The sequence below is a fragment of the Taudactylus pleione genome, unplaced genomic scaffold (assembly GCF_031769625.1).
Source record: "Taudactylus pleione unplaced genomic scaffold, aTauple2 ptg000236l, whole genome shotgun sequence".
Lineage (NCBI taxonomy): Eukaryota > Metazoa > Chordata > Amphibia > Anura > Myobatrachidae > Taudactylus > Taudactylus pleione.
The window spans coordinates 2,853,619-2,877,368 of record NW_028284638.1 but is presented as its reverse complement, the minus strand read 5'-3'; the positions used below and the strand labels follow the sequence as shown (position 1 = coordinate 2,877,368).

At 46.4% G+C, this 23,750-nt stretch overlaps 1 protein-coding gene across 1 annotated transcript in view; it reads right to left on the bottom strand.

Moving 5' to 3' along the window:
• Positions 1 to 23,750, bottom strand: part of PAPSS1 (3'-phosphoadenosine 5'-phosphosulfate synthase 1) — a 151,217-nt gene that overhangs the window by 24,315 nt on the left and 103,152 nt on the right. The gene's annotated exons all lie outside the window — the stretch shown is intronic.

Below are 23,750 nucleotides of genomic sequence, written 5' to 3'. Positions count from 1 at the left end.
CCCGGAAGCTTTATCAAAGAGCCTTATTAGGCTACTGTAGCTGTAATTATAAGCAAATTGATTTTTCCAGGTAATTAAAAATTTAGTCTATCAGCGACTGTTTTTTGTTTTTTTGGGAGAACGTCCAGATACAGTCCAGTTGTGCCACTTCAGTCACAAGTGAAGATGGTACAGAGATGCGTATGACACTTGACTGCACGATCACAGCAGTGATCAGGACACACTGGGAGCAACGCCACAGCTGCTTGGTTTATAAATGCAGACTCAACTGCACTGAAACCACCAGGAGAGGGTGCCGCTGGGCTGCCCATTCACTGCTGGGTAGCAGTGATCAGGACACACTTGGGGGCGGAGCTGTAGGTGCAGGGGTCAAGCGGTCCTTCTGAGATTGGAGGCTGCTAGAAGATTATCTTCTGGCAGCTGTCCAGTTGGCGTTTCTGAATGGTTCTACCAGATGCAACCATGTCAGGAAAAGCCCAGCCTGGCATCAGGCAAGTAAAAAAAAAACCACACTAACACATGTTTTCATGAGGCCACATGTTCAGTACATAAGATCACTTTTTAAAGCTAGATTGTAAAATTCAGGTATTAAAAAAGGTACTAATGCAGACTAACAGCACAGACTGGATATAGAAAAAAAATATATATATATATATACAGTCAGGTCCATAAATATTGGGACATTGACAGAATTTTCAGATTTTGGCCTCTATTCACCACCACAATGGTTTTGAAATGAAACAAACAAGATGTGCTTTAACTGCAGACTTTCAGATTTAATTTGAGGGTAATTACATCCAAATCGGGTGAACGGTATAGGAATTACAACAGTTTCAATATGTGCCTCCCACTTTTTAAGGGGCTAAAAGTAATGGGACTATCAACTCAAAAGCTATTTCATGGACAGGTGTGGGCTATTCCCTCATTATTTCATTATCAATTAAGCAGGTAAAAGGTCTGGAGTTGATTCTAGGTGTGACATTTGCATTTGGAATCAGTTGCTGCCGACTCTCAATATGAGATCCAAAGAGCTGTCACTATCAGTGAAGCAAGCCATCATTAGGCTGAAAAATCAAAACAAACCCATCAGAGAGATAGCAAAAACATTAGGTGTGGCCAAATCAACTGTTTGGAACATTCTTAAAAAGAAAGAACCCCCCGGAGAGCTCAGCAACACCAAAAGACCCGTAAGACCATGGAAAACAACTGTGGTGGATGACAAAAGAATTATTTCCCTGGTGAAGAAAAACCCCTTCACAACAGTTGGCCAAATCAAGAACACTCTCCAGGAGGTAGATGTATATGTGTCAAAGTCAACAATCAAGAGAAGACTTCACAAGAGTCAATATAGAAGGTTCACCACAAGATGCAAACCATTGGTGAGCCACAAAAACAGGAAGACCAGATTAGAGTTTGCCAAACAACATCTAAAAAAGCCATTACAGTTCTGGAACAACATCCTATGGACAGAGGAGACAAAGATCAACTTGTACCAGAGTGATGGGAAGAGAAGAGAAGGAAAGGAACTGCTCATGATCCAAAACATACCACCTCATCAGTGAAGCATGGTGGTGGTAGTGCCATGGCGTGGGCATGTATGGCTGCCAATGGAACTGGTTCCCTTGTATTTATTGATGATGTGACTGCTGACAAAAGCAGCAGAATGAATTCTGAAGTGTTTCGGGCAATATTATATGCTCATATTCAGTCAAATGCTTCAGAACTCATTGGACAGCGCTTCACAGTGCAGATGGACAATGACCCGAAGCATACTGCAAAAGCAACCAAAGAGTTTTTTAAGGCTAAAAAGTGGAATGTTATGCAATGGCCAAGTCAATCCACTGACCTGAATCCGATTGAGCATGCATTTCACTTGATGAAGACAAAACTGAAGGGGAAAATGCCCCAAGAACAAGCAGGAACTGAAGACATTTGCAGTAGAGGCCTGGCAGAGCATCACCAGGGATGAAACCCAGCGTCTGGTGATGTCTATGCGTTCCAGACTTCAGGCTGCAATTGCCTGCAAAGGATTTGCAACAAAGTATTAAAAAGTGAAAGTTAGATTTAGGATTGTTTAGTTTGTCCCATTACTTTTGGCCCCTTAAAAAGTGAGAGGCACATATAGAAACCATTGTAATTCCTACACCGTTCACCTGATTTTGATGTAATTACCCTCAAATTAAATCTGAAAGTCTGCAGTTAAATCACATCTTGTTTGTTTCATTTCAAAACCATTGTGGTGGTGAATAGAGGCCAAAATAAATTCTGTCAATGTCCCAATATTTATGGACCTGACTGTATATATATTATATATACACACAAGTAATGAGACTGAATTTTTTATTCAGAATCAGATGACTCCACAGGATCAGAACATTTTCTTTTTCAAAGTAGCATTTTTCACATTCAATACATTTTTTGCAGCATTTCAACAACGATTCAAAAGATGTGCAGTAGACCGTTTTGTGACATCACTTTTAGTGCTGCAGCTGTGGTATTTTTCACTTCATCATCTGTTGAGAACTTCTTTCTGCACAGTTGTTTTTTCAGAGTTAGGAATGCCCAGATATCACAGGGCGCCAAGTCCGGTCTTTATGGTGGGTGTTCCAGTGCTGTCCCATCAATTTCAGTCAGTGCTGCCAATGCAACAGCAGCAACATGTGGTTGGGCATTGTCTTGGAGCAAAAGCTACTATTTCTTCAGCCAATGTGGTCTTTTCTTCCTCATGGCTCCACGCAAATGGGTTTTCAGGACAATTGCATAGTAGTCACCATTGTCTGTCCATGGGGAACCCAGTGCTGTAGGTTTATTCTGTCAGCATCAAAGAACAGCAGAAGTATGACTTTACATGTCAAAGGAATCACACAGAATTTTTAGGGCTGTTTGGATTCCGGATAATAATGATGAATCCACGATTCGTCACAATCGATGTCAAGAAATGGGGTATCCTCTCCAACATTCAAACAGTGTTCTTGCATGATTCAACTCATCGTCGCATCTGCACTTCTGTGAGATTTCTGAGCACCCATCTGGCACACAAGCGATGCATTTTCAGTTCCTCTGTCACAAAATGCTGAATCCGTTCGAATGAGATGCAAAGTGAAGCCGAAAGTTTGCATAAAGTTTGGCAATGTTGAAATCTGTAACCACAGTGTATGGTCTCCCAGGACACGCTTCATTAGTCACTCGGATATTACCCTTTTTGAAGTGTTTCCACCACCGAAAAATACTGCAGCACGGCTAATTGATTCTCCATTAGCCGTGCTTGCCATAACATTTCATGAGTTTCACTTCCACTTTTTCCAAGTTTAACACAAAATTCAATCACACATCTCTGACAAGTCTTCCTCATCCACCATGACGAAACGTACGGAGATCTTCCACTCGCTGTGACCAAACAGACTACGGCAGTCCAACCGCAGGTTCAGAGAAATCGATGTACGAGCTTCACAATAACCAACATAGGATTGCCACGTCTACCTATGGGACAGAAAAACAGTGGCAGTCTCATTACTTTTCAATCAGCCCTCGTACAAAGCCTGGTGAGTCCACCACTATAGTGCATTTTTTTGTGTCTGGGACCCTATGGATTCATTTTGGTAGACTCCCCAGCAAAAATATGTTTTTATGTGAGTGTGGACGTACTGAAACTAATATATACATTATATATATATATATATATATATATATATATATATATATATATATATATATACATACATATATATATATTTATATTTTGATGTTTTGGTCATCGTTTGGTGAGCTAGCATGAGTACAGAAACGACTGTTCTAATAGGATGGATCAGATTATTATCTAACTTGACTATCTAAACCAGTTCCCTTTATGCACTTTACCTTTTGACATTAGATCTAGTTTTAATTAGGATGATTTATCACTTAGGTAACTGACTTTACCAACTGTAGGTGTATACAGATGTTCCTCCGATTATTTTTTATATTGGTTGTTGTTATTTGGGTATGTGTTCAAAACCAATTGTTTCTCACGCTCAGCACCAGCTCCATTTGTTTAGTTTATACATATTGCGGTTTTAAATTTAAAGATGTTTTTATGTATTAGTTATCTGTGTGTTTGTTCTTCATGACGACGGTTCCGTTACCTGGGAACCTTCATTTCTTCCCAATGACAAAGGAGCACACTTCTAGTTCCACTTGCCGGCATCACTTCTGGTACAGGGGGGCTTATGGTACATCCCAGTCCATGATGTTAGTGGGGATTGTTTCCAGCTGCTCGACGCCTTACACCATGAGGTTGAACAGGTGAGCAAATGTTTAGTAATTGCCTTGTACATAAAGGTGGGTACACACCTAGCAGATATATCTGTAGATCGAGTGATCTGCAGATAAATCTGTAGATGATGGTCATTCATATACACTGAACGATCATCTTCCAGGCAGCCGCAGGTCCAGCTTGCGGGGGGCGGGTCCGCCCCCTCCCCGCGGCTGCATGTGTTCGGCAGACCGCCCGTACACACTTGCCGATGGACAGATATATATGCAGATATATCTGTCCATCGGCTGTGCAGAACAGTCGACGCAATATGTCTGAACGACGTCACTGACCGACGGACACCAGATATGTTGGCCGATCAATTGATCGCCCAATATATCTGTCAAGGTGTACCCAGATTAAGCCTGTAATACCCCTTTCAGACATTACACCTGGGAAATACACAGGTACTTCCGGTTTCTATCAACCCGGGAAATTCCCAGGCCTCAGCCTGAGACCCCCATTCACACTACACCAAAAACCCAGTAAATTCTAGGGTTGGATATGTTCACACCGAACCCGGATCTGCCCTGGAATTTGGAGAACACTTTGTTTTTTTGTTCACAGTAATGACATAATTAGCATTTTTAAAGTAAAAGACCACAAAGTTTGTTTGTTTCCAATGTTTTTTATTTTTATTATTTGAAAACCAATACACTTTAATCATTACAATAATACAATTATGAATATAGCCTTTATAAAGTTTTGGTCTATACAAAGACAAGATTCCCAGGTTGGATACATTCACACTAAAGAATACCAGAGTTGCACCAGGGAAAAACCCTGGTACAGAGCAGGGTCATGGACCCAGGTTGTTTCTGTTCACACATAACAAAAACCCAGGTTGATGCATGTTCATGGCCAAAAACCTGGGTTTTTGCTGTATGTCTGAAAGGGGTATTACTTGCACTTTTTGTGTAGCAGTCCCCTGAAAAAGGTGCAGTCTCACAGAAACAGCATGTACGAGTAATTACCAGAGATGTAAACTTTCCAGACGCGATGTTGGACTCATACTTGTTGAGTAGAAGATGGCTTTTTATGAAACATGGCTTTTATTTTGATGGCATAAATAAATATTATTGCATGCTGGTGCCACTCTCCTGCTGCTAGCCCCTGGTGGTTAAATGGTGGAAGATTATGGGGGAGATGTACTAATCAGCTCCTAACCGTCAGTTTACAGGCTGTGTTTGAAAAATGACAGTTAGGAGCTGATTGGTTGGTACTTTATCATCCTCCAAGACTTAGTACATCTCCCCTTATATGTGTATTGTACCTATGGGGTTGGGCATGAGATCCCGGCGGTCAGGATTCTGGTGCTGTCCGTCGGCATCCCGAACACCAGGATGCTGACCACAACCCGTACCTGTGACCGTGCACCCAGCATTAAACATTACTGTGGTGTGTCCACGATTTATCCTGTTCCTTGATTAGAATATATGTTTATTACAGGGTTGTTACCGCACTGCATTGTATGTTGCATCGTCGTATGTGAGGTGCAGCACATCAGATGGGAAGATGTGACCAGACAAGTCATCATCACTAACATGTACAGCATACCTCTCAACCGCTTCTGGCTGGACAGTCCCGCTATTCAGGCACTGCCCTGCCGTCCCACCCGCGAGCCGCAGTGTCCCGCGGTGGGGGGGGGGGGGAAGTTGGGAGAAATCAATTTCACCGTTAATAGATGTCATGCGCATGTGTACGGCATCTCTTCACTGTGCAGGGAGGGTCTGGGGGCAGCCCAGCATCAGCGGGGATGCTGAGCTTGCCCCCAAAGTGATGAAAAGGGGAATGTTATGCGAAGCTCTGACCCTTTGCAATGAGGCCACTCCCCTTTATGGGTGGGCCATGCCCCCTTTTCGATAGTCAGACAAACATTGTACGGTAATCATAGAACCGTACAAGAAGAGATTTTATACCATAATGAAATCAGGTGAATTTTTATATTTTAGATTTACTTATAGAAGCCAATACTAGCATGTGCACTAACTGATCTATCAGAGACAGTGAGTAAATGTCTGGAGTAGTGAGGGGCACACAACTCTATCCCCACACTCTATTAAGACTCAGACTAAAGGATGACTACATTGATATATACCAGAGCATGATGCTTCCTTACAGTGGTCCTAAACCTATCCAACTTCCAAGTTCGCAGACAATTAAAATTTTTTTTAATTAAATCAGGTGAATTTAAAGGTTTCCCTCAGTTCTCATTTTACTTTTCTGGACAATTGCAGTGTGCAATTTACTGTAACATTCTATATGCAAGTTTAATTCACACACTGGACACTGCTATAGACTAAACATATTCAAGTACACAAATACGAATGTGATGTCACTACGCATTATTCATACATATGATAATGCCAGCTATTATATAATAAAATCGAATGGCCGAATGCTAATAAAAATTATATCACATTTGAATGTAATGACAGTTGGCCTGAAATCTGACCCCTCCCACCAGTGTCAGTGATGTTATGTCCAGAGTTTTTGTTGTTATCTTTTAATTTTAAGAGTTCTGGCATAACACACATCTATAGTCTCTAAACATACTTATGCTGCCCATCCACTAGCAGACCATAGAAACCACAGCACGATTACGACATCGTCTAGTGGATGGGCAGCATTACTCATCACATACCACCTCATAACCAAAACACAGACAGACCTGAAAATCACTCAACATTATCCACAACCTAAAACTGTATAACAGTAGAAGAAAGGAAAAGGCATACAGTGATGCATAGGCCACATACAGAGAAGGAAAAACACTCTGTAGAGAAGTAAAGTTGAGGACGTCCCAAAAAGTACAATAGTAAAGATGAAAAGAAAAAAGTTAATGATATAATATATTTAATAAGATCAAGTGCTGATAAAAAATGATGTCATCACAATGGGGTGTGTGCATGCATGTTGGATCTAATGTGCACAGTGCGGACCTACCTCCAAGTCTTATTAAAGTAAAACTTCTACAAACACTGTGAGCAACTCATAACCATGCCTCTGCTCACCCCAAAACACATACAAAATAATTACACTAGTCCTCAATAAAGTTTAATAAGATAATGCAAGCACGCGAGCATGCGCGTTATGTCCACTGCGTGCGCACCAATGCAGTGATGCACAGCGCACACTAGAGAGAAAGGGGAGAGAAGAGCAAGAAAGATGTGCAGGAGAGCAAGAGGTGTAAAAAGAGCATGACTGAGGTGGGGTGAAGAGAGAGAGGAGGTAAGGGAGAAACAGCGTAGCACAAGAGAAAATTGGAAGTGCTTTAGGAGGGAAAACGAAAGAAGGGAGAAGTTTAAAGACACAAGAAGAGAGGGAAGGAGATATATATATATATATACACATACATACATATATATATATATATATATATATATTAGGGGTGAGCGGGTTCGGATTTCTGAAATCCGAACCCCCCCGTTCCGAGGCCGATCAGAGTCAGGCTCGACTTTTCCCGCCTGACTCGGATCTGAAATTGAGGCAAAACGTCATCATCCCGCCTTCCGGGTCTCGCGGGTTTTGGATTCTATATAAGGTACCCGCGTCGGCGCCATTTTCTCACTCGGCTGTGGACAGTGAAGAGGGAGGGTGGGAGTTAGGGCTGGCTGGGCTGTGTAGTGTAGTGTAGTGTAGTGTTGAGCTGAGCTGCTGTTGTCCATAGGGTCTGTGTTCACTCCTCCAAAGTGGATAGGGGCTGGCTGTATTGTGCTGTGCTGCTGTTGTCCATAGGGGCTGTGTCCACTCCTCCAAAGTCCATAGGGGCTGGCTGTGTTGTACTGTGCTGCTGTTGTCCATAGGGGCTGTGTCCACTCCTCCAAAGTCCATAGGGGCTGGCTGGACTGTGTTGTGCAGTCAGTTGTCCATAGGGGCTGTGTCCACTCAAAAGTCCTGTGCAGTGTCCCAGTCCTAAAGGGGTGCTGTAGTGTTGTCCAGGGGGTGCTCCCCCCAAGTGCAAAAAAAAAAAAAATTCTGTGTTTGTGAATTGTGTGCGCAGTAGCCGCACGTGCATCAACAAAGTAGCGCCAAGCGTGCGCCTGTGTCATACGTAAAGGGCCGGCTGGCTTGACCGTTAAAGGGTGCTGTAACCCCCAAAGTGCACTACAAACAAAATAAACAATGATTTTCTGTGTTTGTGAATTGTGTGCACTTTGGCCACACGTGCATCAACAAAGTAGCGCTAAGCGTGCATCTGTCTGTTAAAGGGTGGTGTAACCCCCAAAGTGCACTCCAACAAAAATAAAATATTTTCTTCTTTGTTTGTGAATTGTCTGCACTGTACGTGCATCCTCAAAGCAGCAGGGTCAAGCGTGCGTCTGACTGTTAAAGGGTGGTGTAACCCTCAAAGTGTGCTCCACAAAAAATAAAAAATTCTTTATTTTTCTGTCTTTGTGAATTGTGTGCACTGTAGCTGCACGTGCATCAACAAAGGAGCAGCGCCAAGCGTGCGCCTGTGTCCCATAAGTAAAGAGCCGACTGGCTCATTTCTTAAAGGGTGGTGTAACCCACAAAGTGCACTAGTCTCCAACAATAATAAAAAAATATTTTCTGTGTTTGTGTGCGCCTTAGCCGCACGTATATATCAATATAACATAAATGGAGGACCAAACTTTCTCCGATAAAAATAAAATAGGGAAAGATCAAGAAACACTTCCTCCTAGTGCTGAAGCTGCTGCCACTAGTCATGACATAGACGATAACATGCCATCAACGTCGTCTGCCAAGGCAGATGCCCAATGTCATAGTAGAGGGCATATACAATCCCAAATGACAAAGTTCAGGAAAATGACCTTAAAAAAACATTTAAATCATCAGAGGAAAAAACGTAAACTTGCTAATATGCCATTTACGACACGGAGTGGCAAGGAAGGCTAAGGTCTAACCCTATGTTCATGACTAGTGGTTCAGCTTCACATGACGAAGGAAGCCCTCATCCCACAAAAAAAAATCAAACGAGTTAAGCTGGCAAAAGCACAGCGAAGAACTGTGCGTTCTAAGAAGATATCACAAATCCCCAAGGAGAGTCCAAGTGTGGTGGCAGTTGCGATTCCTGACCTTCCCAGCACTGGACGGGAAGAGGTGGCACTTTCCACCATTTGCACGCCCCCTGCAAGTGCTGAAAGGAGCACCCACAGTCCACTTGCTGATATGCAAATTGAAGATGTCACTGTTGAAGTACAACAGGATGAGGATACTGGTGTAGCTGGCGCTGAGGAGGAAGTTGGCGAGGAGGATTCTGATGGTGATGAGGTTTGTTTAAATCAGGCTGCGGGGGAGACAGTTGTTGTCCGTGGGATGAAAAAGCCCATCACGGTCATGCCTGGGCAAAAGACCAAACATTCCACCTCTTTGGTCTGGCAATATTTCTATCCAAATCCAGACAACAACTGTCTTGCCATATGTACCATATGTAAAGGAGAAATAAGTAGGGGTAGGGAAGTTATCCACCTAGGAACATCCTCCCTTATACGTCACCTGCAGCGCGTTCATAAAAAGTTACTGTCAAGTTCAGAAACTTGGCTAAGACCGTAAGAAGTCCAGGGACACCTAAATCCCTTTGTCCTGTTGTATCCAAGTGCCTGCAAACCACACCGTCAACTCCCTCCTCGTCAATTTCCTCCTTAGCCAGGATCGGAAGTAGTCTTGTAGGCCATGTTACTGGCATGACTGACTCTACTATCCGGGATTCCTCCGGAGGATCCTGCATTGCTATGCCTACTGCTGCCGCTGGTGCTGGGAGTCGTTCATCATCCCAGAGTGGAAGTAGGAACACCACTACTTTTACTAAACAATTGACCCTCCAACAGTCCTTAGCGAGGAGGATGAAGTACGACAGCAGTCATCCTGAAGCAAAACATATAACTGAGGCCTTGACTGCTATGTTGGTGTTAGACGTGCATCCGGTATCCGCCATTAGTGCAGTGGGATTTAGACAATTGATGGAGGTAGTGTGTCCCCGGTTCCAAATCCCGTCTAGATTCCACTTCACTAGGCAGGCGATACCGAGACTGTACAGAAACGTCAGAAAAAGTGTCCTCAGTGTCCTGAAAAATGCGGTTGTACCCAATGTCCACTTAACCACGGACATGTGGACAAGTGGAACAGGGAAGACTAAGGACTATATGACTGTGACAGCCCACTGGGTAGATGTATCACCTTACGCTGCAACAACAGCAGCGTCACCAGAAGCAGCATCTCAGAAAGGCCAGCTCGTTCCAAGGCAGGCTAAGCTGTTTATCACCGGTTTCAGTAAGAGGCACACCGCCGACAACCTCTTAGAGAAACTGAGGGAAATCATCGCCCAGTGGCTTACCCCACTTAGACTCCTGGGGATTTGTGATATCTGACAATGCCACCAATATTGTGCGGGCATTACATCTGGGCAAATTCCAGCATGTCCATGTTTTGCTCACACAATACACTTGATGGTGCAGAATTTTCTGAAAAGCGACAAGGGCGTGCAGGAGACACTTTGGGTGGCCCGAAAAATTTCTGGCCACTTTCGCCATTCAGCGACTGCGTGCCAAAGACTGGAGCGCCAGCAAACACTCTTGAACCTGCCCCGCCATCGCCTGAAGCAAGAGGTTGTGACGTGGTGGAACTCAACCCTCTATATGCTTCAGAGGATGGAGGAGCAGCAAAAGGCCATTCAAGCCTATACATCCACCTATGACATAGGCAAAGGAGGGGGTATGCACCTGACTCAAGCGCAGTGGAGAATGATTTCCGTGTTGTGCAAGGTTCTCCAGCCCTTCGAACTTGCCACGCGTGAAGTCTGTTCAGACACTGCCAGCTTGAGTCAGGTCATTCCCCTCATCAGGCTTTTGCAGAAGCAGCTGGAGAAAGTGAAGGAGGAGCTAAGACGGAGCGATTCCGCTCGGCATGTGGGACTTGTTGATGAAGCCCTTCATTTGCTTTGCCAGGATTCCAGGGTGGTCAATCTGTTGAAATCAGACCACTACATTTTGGCCACCGTGCTCAATCCTAGGTTTAAAGCCTATGTGGTGTCTCTCTTTACGGCCGACACAAGCCTGCAGAGGTGCAAAGACCTGCTGGTGAAAACACTGTCAGCTGAAGCGGAACGTGACACGTCAACAGCTCCTTCTTCATTTTCTCCCGCAACAGGGGCTGCCAAGAAAAAACTTAGGTATCCTAAGCAACCCGCTGGCGGTGATGCAAGGCAGGCAGGACCAAGTTTGGACATCTGGTCCGGACTGAAGGACCTGGCAACAATTTCTGACATGTCTACTGTCACTGCATATGATACTGTCACCATTGACAGAATGGTGGAGGATTACACCGGTGACAGCATCCAAGTAGGCATGTCAGACAGTCCGTACCGTATTGGCAGGAAAAAGAGGCAATTTGGAGGCCCCTGTTCAAACTGGCTCTATTTTACCTGAGTTGCCCCCCCTCCAGTGTGTACTCCAAAAGAGAGTGTAATGCAGCCGGGAACCTTGTCAGCGAAAGGCGTAGGAGGTTGCTTCCACAAAATGTGGAGATGATGATGTTCATAAAAATGAATTATCAACTCTTCCAGGGAGACCAGCCTCCAGAACGTACAGAGGGACCTGTGGTGGTGGATTCCAGCGGGGACGAATTAATACTCTGTGAGGATGAGGATGTACACAAAACTGAAGAGGATGAGGAATCGGTGGATGAGGACGACATCTTGCCTCCATAGAGCCAGTTTGTGCAGGGACAGATTAATTGCCAGCTTGTTTTGTGGGGGCACAAACAAACCAATCATTTCAGCCACAGTCGTGTGGCAGACCCTGGCGCTGAAATGATTGGTTTGTTAAAGTGCGCATGTCCTGTTTATACAACATAAGGGTGGGTGGGAGGGCCCAAGGACAATTCCATGTTGCACCTCTTTTTTTTCTTTGCATTATGTACTGTTTGGGACCTAGTTTATCAAACTGCCATCCTGTCTGCCACTGCAATGTCACTCCTAGATGGGCCACGTGTTTGTGCCGCCCACTCGTATCGCTTAGCATAGTCAACCAGCTACCTCGATGCAACCTTATGGACATAAAAACACTATTGTGAGGTGTTCAGAATAGACTGGAAATGAGTGGAAATTAAGGTTATTGAGGTTAATAATAGCATAGGAGCAGAAAAACCAACAAATTCTGTGATTTTAGCTGTTTTTATGCTTTTTTAAAAAAAATACAGATCCAAAACCCAAAACACGGAAGGGTGGTTTTGGCAAAATCAATCCAGATCCAAAACACGAAGAAAGATCCAGATCCAAAACACGAAAAGTGGCCGGTGCACACCCCTTTATATATATATATATATATATATATATATATATATATATATATATATATACACACACACAGCACCGGGAACAGCAGCTGTTATATAATAAAGAGTCCATCAGTCACATCAAGCATATGTGATAGGCAATATAATACACTTCAGGGATCACATTGTACTGCCAGCTAACCTTCAAGAGTGGCATATTACTGTTAATCTCAGGCATATTACCCTTAACACCTATCTGTAATACATCAGCAGGCTTTTAGAACAAGTGTTACAAACTATAGCAACAAAAAAAGCAGGAAGGAGCTGGGGCAGAGAGGGACACATGCTGCCCTAGGGACACTTGTTGGCCCACCACTGCTTTATATAGTAACATATGGTGACAGAAATTATTGGTCAAAACAAAAACAATTTAAAAAAAAAAAATCTTTGTTTGATCGCCACAATTTATATTGCTACAATAATGCAGAGCAAAACATTTGATTGAGTAATTTCTGACAGACAGATGAAGAAAAAATAAAAAGTATACAAACTGTAAGGAAAATTGCTCTAAACATCACTTCATTTTCGGTTGGATTTCCCCGTTAATTAACTGGTGCCATAATTACATGGGAAAACAACCTTTATGAAATTGGAGAAAGAAAAGTGTTTTGGGGTTTGTGATTAATAAAACTAGTTTGGAAACTTGGTAGGAAAGTCCGATAGCAGGCATGCAATGACAGGGGACTTTTCTTTAAACAGATTCTATGTATTTTTCTCATGTAGAATTTACCAGAAAATGTAAACCATGCTGGCAGAAACAAATGCCAGGCGCCGTCTAAAATCTAAACTTGACAGATATTTTTTGTTCGATAAACAAAATAAGAAACATAAGTAAAAAGGACATACATTTTCGAATGGTAACAGGGTGAGAGGCAGAAACTAAACGCTAGCCATACATGGTGCGACATGCACCGTACGACGCGACGGGGGATCAGACGTCCGACATATCAGGCAGTCCCCACGCGGTGCGATCGGGTGGCCGACCGCCCGATATGCCGGCTCCCTAGTGGATACACATGCACCAATATAAGCAAACTGATATTTGCGGTCACTGTCAAACAAGTCCATAAAACCTCACTGGAAGGTGACTCCTATTTGTCTGTTTGTGCAGGAATCCCTCAACTACGTCGGCAGGTCCCAATGTGGCTACATTACCCAATTTGGCTACATGTATGGCCAAATTTTACTGTAATCCAAAGTGAAGTACATCTGCAGCAGACTCATCATACTTATGAGTCTGCTGCAGATGTACTTCAAAGTCCATTCTTTAACCTGGGCAACACTGGGTATCCCACCTAGTAATGAATACCCAATTGGGTTTTTATTATACGTTGTTTCTTATAATAAAAATGTTGATATATTTTGTGAATGAACAGCACTCCCTACATGTGTATGTATTGCTGTTGATGTTTTTAGGTTGTAGAGATTTCATAAAGAGTATACATGTAAAGCTGATGTAAACGTGGCCTGTATTCTGCACAATTAAAGACTGTATATTAGATTACAGTGCTCTTAAGTGACAAACAACTATATTCAATACATTTCGTTTTGACAAAATGATAATTTATTTGGTTTCCCAGAACAATTACCACATTTTATTCAAGTTGAATTTAAAGCCAGTAGCAAATAGCTCACTTAGGGGCCTATTTATCGATTAACATTTGGAAGATATCCCCTGAAACACCTTTTTTCGGAGCTACCAGCAAATATTATGGATCCTTGGGATATAGCACAGGTTCTCAAACTCGTTCCTCAGGACCCCAAACAGTGCATGTTTTCCAGGTCTCCTCACAGAAACACAAGTGAAATAATTATCTCCACCTGTTGATCTTTTAAAACGTGTCAGTGAGTAATGATTACACCTGTGCACTTGCTGGGTGACCTGCAAAATGTGAACTGTGTGGGGTCCTGAGGACAGAGTTGGAGAACCACTGGGATATAGCCTCTCTGATACCGTATCTGCAGCGGCCCCTCCATTTTCGACTACAAAGCACCACTCATAGGTATCTATGGGGGCTGCTATGGAGTCAGATTTATCAAGCTCCGGAATCTGAAGATGGTGTTAACCTACAGTACCCTCTGAGCTACTGTATCTGGGATTTTTTTTGAATAGGGAGCGTCTAAATCAGTGTTTCACAAACTGATTCCACAGGGAGAACCATCATGCGTGATATCCAGGTCTCCTTACAGAATCACAAGGGAAATAATTAGCTCCACCTGTTTATCTTTCAAAATGTGTCAGCCAGTAATGAGTACACCTGTGCACCAACTAGGAAAAATAAAACACATGCACTGTTATGGGGGGCATCCACTACAAGATCTGAAAACGACTGCACGATTACGACATTGTAATCGTGCAGTCGTTTGTCAGTCGTGTGATGTGCCTGCACTGAACGAGCAGACGTTCAGTGCAGGGTCATCCATCATCTGGAAACATGCTGAGCCTGACGATATCGTCAGGTTGACCAGCATGTTTGCACGATGATAGATGTCTAAAAGACCAAATTTTCAAAAGATTTTCAAACGATGTTTGAACGATTATCGAACGATTATCGAACACTTTTATCGTTATCGTTCAACTTTATCGTCTAGTGGATACCCCCCATTAGTGTTCCCTGAGGAATGAGTTTGGAAAAAACTGCTGTAGATCCCTCTCTGTGTTCCCTCACTGGCAGTAAGTGCTCTGGAGACAAACTAGGAAGCAGGGTGATGTCATAAGCAGTGGTGGATTTTACCTGGGGCTGCGGGACTGCAGCCCCCCAGTAAAATCTGCCACTCGCAGAGACTACCTAGCAGTGGTAGTGCCTTCTCATTGGAAGCGCTCCCTGCTGATCATCATCAGAGCTAGACAGGCAGTACTAGGGGGAGGTGTTTTCTCCCCCTGGGACAGCCAGTCCGGACTGTAATAGCAGAGAGAGTGCTTCCCATGGGAAGCCACTCCCCTGCTATTACGGCAGCCTTATCTGGCTTGTAGGGGTTGCAGCTGGTGTAGTCCCTACAAGTCACCCTGTAGTGAGGGTCTCAAACTACGCCCCTTATTTAGGCTCTGCCGGTTTTGAGCCCAGCTTCTCTGTAAGATCAGCTGTCAATAACCAGGATGAAAGGGAAGAGAGGGCTGCATGGACTGCCTATGACGTGCTGACCCCCCCGGCCAGACAGGTAAGGAGCCGCCGGCAGATCATAAGCCATCACTCTTCTTCTAGCTCTTGGTCGGGGAGCGCTCCAAGAGCATAATGGTAAATTCACATGAAAATATTACTTTTCACAACGCAAATTTAGGGGAAAAATATATTATTCATCACATCCGCATTAAAGATGCAGAGTGTGATAAATAAGCCCCTTAGGGGCAGATTAATTATTCAAGAACTAGGTTGCACAACTTGTACCTGGGGTAAAAGCAGCAATTCTTTGCTATTTAACTAGAAAGCTGCATTATGTTAACGCAGGTTTCAATGGGAGTAACCACTTTTTTTTAGTTTGCACCTGCAGACTAGGTGAAAAGTGGAGAAAAACATCATGACATAGATCAGTACTTCTGGTACACCCCTCCTAATGAATAATCATGTATATAGAAGTTTTTAAATACACAAATATGGCCAAAAAAACAAGAGATATGGTAAGAACTTACCTTTGTTATCTCTGTTTCTACGAAGTCCATAGGGTCCACAGGGTTGACCTTGGGGTTATAGCTGGAACAGGATCCATGGGCACCACACAGTTAAGCTTTTAGCTCCCAGGATGCACTTGGGTCCTCCTCTATACCCCGCCCCCGAGCCACAGGCACCTCAGTTGGTAAGCAGCCTAGGCCGGAGGAGAATATGGAACAGAGAGAATGAAGACTGGAACACACAAGAAACCATACTCACAGCAATAGGAGACGGAAAACCGGTGACCAGCCACACAGCCCATTTGAAGCCAGGTGCGTCAGGGCGGGCGCCCTGTGGACCCTATGGACTTCGTAGAAACAGAGATAACAAAGGTAAGTTCTTACCATATCTCTTGTTTTCTACTTCAGGGTCCATAGGGGGTCCACAGGGTTGACCTTGGGGATGTCCCAAAGCAGTACAACTAAGGGCGGGGACGCTCCTGTGCTGAAAGGAGTACCCGGCGCCCAAAGGATGCATCCTGAGAGGCAAAGGTGTCAAACGCATAGAACCTCAAAAACGTTTGAAGTGAAGACCAAGTGGCCGCCTTACACAGCTGAACAGCAGAAGCGCCACGTCTAGCAGCCCAAGAGGGACCCACAGAACGAGTGGAATGAGCCTTAACAGAGGCTGGCACAGGTAAGCCCTCCTGTGCATAAGCCTCACAAATAACGGAACGAAGCCAACGGGCTAACGTTTGTTTGTTGGCAGGCCAACCCCTCTTGTGAAAACCAAAGAGGATAAACAAGGAATCAGACTTCCTAACCGAAGCCGTCCGGTCTACATAAATTCTAAGCGCCCGGACCACATCTAAGGAGGTCTCACCAGCTGAAAGATCAGGGGACTGAAAAGCTGGCACAACAAGTTCCTGATTAATATGGAACTTCGAGACCACTTTGGGCAAAAACTCAGGACGAGTGCGGAGCACCGCTCTGTCCTGGTGAAAAATCAGGAAAGGAGGGCGACAGGAAAGCGCCCCCAATTCAGACACCCTCCTGGCCGAAGCAATAGCCAGGAGAAAAACCGTCTTAAATGTCAGCCACTTGAGCTCCACCACCTCAAGAGGCTCAAACGGAGGACCCTGCAGGACCCGTAGCACCACCGCCAAGTCCCAAGGAGCCACAGGAGGCACAAAGGGAGGCTGGATCCTGAGAACACCTTGGAAAAAGGTGTGAACGTCTGGTAGTATTGCAATCCGCCGTTGAAACCACACGGACAAGGCGGACACATGAACCTTCAGAGATGCAAGGCGTAAGCCGAGATCCACTCCTGACTGAAGAAATTCCAAGATCCTAGAAACTCGGAACACCTGAGGATCATAAAGTCTGGACTCACTCCACTGAAAGTAAGTGTGCCACACTCTGTGATAAATCCGTGCTGAAGCAGGCTTGCGTGCCCTGAGCATGGTACCAATAACCGAACTGGAGAAGCCCCGAGACCTCAAGACGGCTGTCTCAAGAGCCACGCCGTCAAAGACAGCCGACCCAGATCCGGGTAAAGGCAGGGCCCCTGAGACAACAGGTCCCGACGTTGAGGAAGAAGGTACGGAGCGTCGATGGAGAGGCTCCTGAGATCGGAGTACCAAGGACGTCTGGGCCACGCCGGAGCTACCAGCACGAGCATGCCGCCGTCCTGCTTGAATTTCCGCAGAACCCGAGGAAGCAGGGATATCGGAGGAAACAGATACGCCAGGTGAAACGTCCATGTCACCGACAGCGCGTCCACCAGACTTGCACCTGCGTCTCTTGTCCTTGACCCGTAAACGGGCAACTTGTGATTGTGACGGGAGGCCATCAAGTCCAGCTCCGGCAGTCCCCACCTGTCCACGAGTAGCTGAAACACCTCTGGGTGAAGCGACCATTCCCCGGGATGCACGTCGTGACGGCTGAGGAAGTCCGCCTCCCAATTGAGGACTCCGGGGATGAACACCGCCGAGATCGCTGGAATGTGACCCTCCGCCCAAGACAGGATACGAGACACCTCCGACATCGCTGCCTGACTGCGAGTTCCGCCTTGGTGATTGATATACGCCACCGTGGTGGCGTTGTCGGACTGCACCTGTACCGCCCTTCCGTGAAGAGCGGGGCCGGACGACTGCAGGGCCTTGTATACTGCCCGCAGTTCCAGGATGTTGATGGGGAGAAGTGCTTCTTCCGCTGACCAACGACCCTGAAGCGACAAAGAGCCGGTCACTGCCCCCCAACCCCGGAGACTGGCATCCGTCGTGAGCAGGACCCAGTCCGGGATCCAAAATGGGCGCCCCTCGACCAGATGAGCTGTCTGAAGCCACCAAGCCAAAGATAGCCGAACGTCCGGAGACAACACCAGCACCTGAGAGCGGATCCGGTGAGGTAACCCGTTCCATTCTGATAGAATCAGCCCCTGCAGGGGCCGGGAATGGAACTGGGCAAATTCCACCATGTCGAATGTCGACACCATGGACCCCAGAACTCTCATAGCCGAATGGACCGACAGGCGGCAACGGCTCAGGCAACTGCGTATCCGCAGCTGTAGGGAGGCGACCTTCTCCGGAGTCAGGAAGATCCTTTGCTGACGCGAATCCAGCAGGGCTCCCAAATGAACCATCCGCTGTGATGGCATCAGAGAGGACTTTTTCCAATTTATCAACCACCCGTGTGCTTGCAGGCAAGCGATCGTCAGGTGGAGATGTTGAAGCAGTACCTCCGGGGAGCTCGCCAGCAACAGGAGGTCGTCCAGGTACGGCAGCAGCCGTACATTCTGGTTCCGAAGATGTGCGGCCATGACCGCCATAATCTTCGTGAACACCCTCGGTGCCGTGGAGAGACCAAAGGGTAGCGCCCGGAACTGATAGTGGTGTTGAAAGATAGCGAACCTCAGATACCGCTGGTGTGAAGATGCTATCGGAACATGGAGGTAGGCGTCCTGGATGTCCAGGGACACCATGTAATCCCTCGGTTCCATCGCCAGAATGATGGAACGTAATGTTTCCATCCTGAACTTGGGAACTCTGAGGAATTTGTTCAGAGACTTCAAGTTGAGGATAGGGCGATGAGAACCATTGGGTTTCTGCACCAGAAACAGAGACGAATAATACCCCGTCCCTCGTTGTGATAGAGGAACGGGAACAATGACCCCTGCTTTCAGCAAGGACTCTATAGCCTCCTGAACCTGTAACGCCTTGGTCTTGTCCTGAGAAGGACTTGTGCAGAAAAACTGGTGGGGTGGTCTGTGCCGAAAAGACAGGGCGTACCCCTGGGAGACCACTTCTCGAACCCAGGCATCCGTGGTGGTATTGTGCCAGCACTGGGCAAATAGAAGAAGTCGGCCTCCCACTCTGAGGTCCCCCAGAGGGAGGCCCGTCCCATCAGGCCGCAGGTTTATCTTCCTGCTGGGAAGAAGGGCGCCGAGCACTCCAGGCTTGCTTCTTGGGTTTAGAGGCCGTCTTACTCGCAGACTGTCTCGGGAAGGACTGACCTTTCGCCTTACCCTGAACCCGAAAGGAACGAAAAGCCGAACTCCGAACCTTAGCAGGCAGTGCCGCCGAAGGGAGGAAGGCCGACTTGGATTTAGCCAGGGTGTCCACTATTTTGTCCAAGTCCAGACCAAATAGTAATTCCCCATTGAAAGGTAAGGCCTCCAGACCTTTCTTTGAATCAGAGTCCGCTCTCCAGGACCGCAACCATAAGGATCGGCGGGCAGACACCGCTGCAGCCGATACCCGCGAGGTCAGCAGACTAGCATCTAAAGAAGCTTCTCCAATGTAAGAAGCAGCGTCCCTCATTTGTCCCAACAACGCCCGCTGGACATCCGGAGCGTCGCCCGGGAAGGTATCTTCCAATGCATTGGCCCACCCCTCAATGGCCTTGGCCACCCAGGAAATGGCCATGGACGGTCGGGCCACCGCCCCGGAGAGGGAGTAAATAGACTTTAAGCAAGTCTCAACTTTCCTGTCCGTGGGATCCTTCAGCGAGGATATCGACGGTAATGGTAAGGTGGCGCCCCGAGTTAAACGGGTGACATGGGAATCCACCGCCGGTGGAGTTTCCCATTTTTTACAATGTGCCTCAGGGAAGGGGTAATTAGAAGCCAACCGCTTCTGAGGAAGGAATCTCTTACTGGGCGCCTGCCAAGCTACCGCCATATGATCCGTCAACTGATCCGACAGGGGAAACACCGCAGAAGCCACCTTAGTTTTTTTGAAACTAGGAAACTTCGACTTAGGAACCGGTGCCTCATCCTCTATAAGAAGAATAGCTCACACCGCCCTAACTAGTGCTCGCACATTAATGGACGACTTGGTATTCATTTCCTGGACCGAGGCGTCCGAGTCAGTGTCATCAGGGACCTCCCCATCATCTGAGGAACCCTCTGAGTCCGATACCTGAGCAGCCCGTGTCATGAGTGGGCGTTTAGAAATCCTAGAAGGCATGTCAGTCTGCAACATTGACTGAAAAGCCGAGGAAGCGGCCGCCAAATTTTGCACGGAGTTGGAGAGCACATCCACCCATGGTGGAGGCGTCGCCATAGGGGCCTGAAAAGGTACCACAGGCTGCTGCGGCACAGGGGAAGCCTGTATATACATAGGCAACCCCGCATAGGGACCAACTGATTGAGACCCAGGAGGACTCCGCAATAACTGCGGGACACCCGGGGAATGGGGGATGGTCGGCTGGGGCACCGCCCTAGTAGGGAGAGCAGTCGGGACCGACAGGGTCCGCAATAGACACCAGCACTTGAGAAAACATCGCCCACGGTGGTTCCTGCGCCAGAGAAGGTCTGGATGGGCCAGGAGCCACCTGGCATCGACTACACAGGCGATCCTGTGACAAATCCTCCCTATCTACTCCTGCAGAACAGCGTCCGCAGGAGGCCAACACCGGAGCCACTGAGCGCTCAACCTCCTCGTCTGACATGACAGAATATATTATATATCTGGCACCAGGGTAGAAGTAAAACGCACTCACCGGTGTGCTGAACAACAGCCCACAATATGGCACTGAGTAGCACACAACTGTATGTGACGGACCTCACAAATACGTGATCTATATAAGTGAGGTCAGTAGAAACGCCCCTCCCCCACACACCTGCAGGGCTTGTAGGAGAAGTAAAGGGATAGGTATAAGCTGACAGTAAGCGGAAAATAAGCACAGACAGGCAGCACTAGCAAAAGTCACATACCATGCAGGAAGATATACTCACTGCACCTTTACACTACAATCAACCTGCCCAGATTCAGTGTCTGGGAGGGCTATAGTGCTGTGTACGCTGTCCTTAATCAGGGGAGAGGTACACAGGGGGACCGGTCCGCGTGCTCCCTGAGATCTGCGCTGCCACTGGGAAAATGGCCGCTGGAGACCTCAGAGGAGTGGCGGCCGTGAAACTGCAGCTCAGCGACACCAGACTGCGTGCTGAAAGGCGCGCTGAGCTGAGGGGAGGAGCCGCTGAACAGGGAAGGCTTCCTCCCCTGGCTGGCCATAACCCCAGGGATGCTGGCTTCCCGCTTGCCCCTTTATCCCTGGTGGTCTAGTGGTCCCACGGGTTATGGGGGGGGGCCCGCCGCCACTGCCAGCAGCCTCCGGTCTGTCCCCCGGACCGGAGGCTAAAGGACTGCATTTAAGGCATTCCGCGCGCCGCCGCTAGCCAGCGACGCGCGGCTTACCTGAATCCCCGGCGACTCCGGCAGCAGTCCTGGGAGGTAGACAGAGTCCGGCTAGTACGGACTCTGCCCTCCCGCCGCGATCCCCAGATCAGTACTGGCGTCGCGGCGCCAGTCGGGGATCAGAGCGGCAGCGTGGGCGTCTGTACAGACAGCCCTTCGCTGCCGTCTGTAGTAAAAATAGATTAAAAATAAATAAAATCTAACTTAAAATAAAAAGCTTCTGGGGGCTGCTCCTGCAGCCCCCCTGCGCGGTGACCGACTCCGGCCGGGCACCAGCTTACACTGAGGTGCCTGTGGCTCGGGGGCGGGGTATAGAGGAGGACCCAAGTGCATCCTGGGAGCTAAAAGCTTAACTGTGTGGTGCCCATGGATCCTGTTCCAGCTATAACCCCAAGGTCAACCCTGTGGACCCCCTATGGACCCTGAAGTAGAAACATGTCATTTTGTCTGTCATTTTCTTTAAAAAGCAGAAAAATGCGTTAAATGATGTTGGACAATTGTATTGATGGGAAAGGGATGTTTACAGATGGAAGCTGCAAGTGTAAAAATCACTGTATAGACATTTTTATGTAGCTCCAAAATAATCTAGACATGGGGTATTCAACGTGCGGCCCTCCAGTTGTTGTAGAACTACACTTTCCAGCAAACCCTGCCAGTTTCAGCATGTCCTAATAGCAAAACTGTAGCAGGGCAAGCTGGGATGTGTAGTTCTACAACAGCTGAATGATGAATATCCATCGTCTAGACACTTTAAATTGCTGAAATCCACTTGCTGGCTATCATGTTTCCATCATTTATTACTTGCCACTTTTTGGGGTTCAGGATGATTTCTCTTTCGTGCACTTCACATAAGTCATGCACTGCAGAATGAAAAAGTAACATTGCCGTGATGGTGACGATTTGCAGCTTGTCAATGACATGCACAAGTATCTGGAGCACACTTCATGAAAATATCCTGCACACTGCACGATAATGTAACATAGGATTTTACAATAAGGAACTCATGGCTATTTGAATTCAGCTTGTAAACGTTATTTCTCCTGAAACCTTAACATAAGGAATTAAGCAGCTGTAAGTCAGTAAATTTTCACATAACACCAGTTCTCTGAAATATTAAGTAGCATTCTCTCCTTTAATATAATACCCCTCTAAGGTCTTATAAACAGAGGCCCATATGGCATCTATAGGTAACATTAGTATCTATCCATATCGCCAGGGATATTTTCATTTTTAATTAAAACATCCCCACTATGTAACAAAGGAGAACTCGTAGGGACAGCGGTTGCAGTCCCTGCGAGTTATATCCCCGGCAAATTGTACAAGTCTTTCACAGAAGTGGAAGACATCCTGTGGAAGTTGACACTGTGCTTGCGCACCATGTCAGCTTCCGGAGCCGGCCAGGGGGTGCGAGAGAGAGATCTAGAGATATCTCCTGCACCTGGAGCCTCCATAGGCTTACAGTAGTTTACACCATCTGAAGATGGTGTAAACTACCAGGGCAAAACTCCCAAAAGCTTCACTTTTTGGAGTTTAGTACATACGGGTCCCCATTGGTAATAATGGTGACTGCGATCTGAAGTGCTAATTAGCACCTTGCCGGAAATTTGTGAAATCTCCAGCATTGTGCCATTAGTACAATACATAAAATTATGCAGAAACTGCAGTTTCTACATCATTTTATGTAAAAAAAAAAAAAACAGCTTGATACATAGGCCCCTAAATCTATTGCATGAAATACCTAGGCGTAACTCATTAATTCATAAGGACAGCACCTTAAAAACTACCCCAAATCACAGTAGTGAAACTTACTTATATATGTAGGCTTATGGCTTCTACATCCAAAAATAATCCATGGATT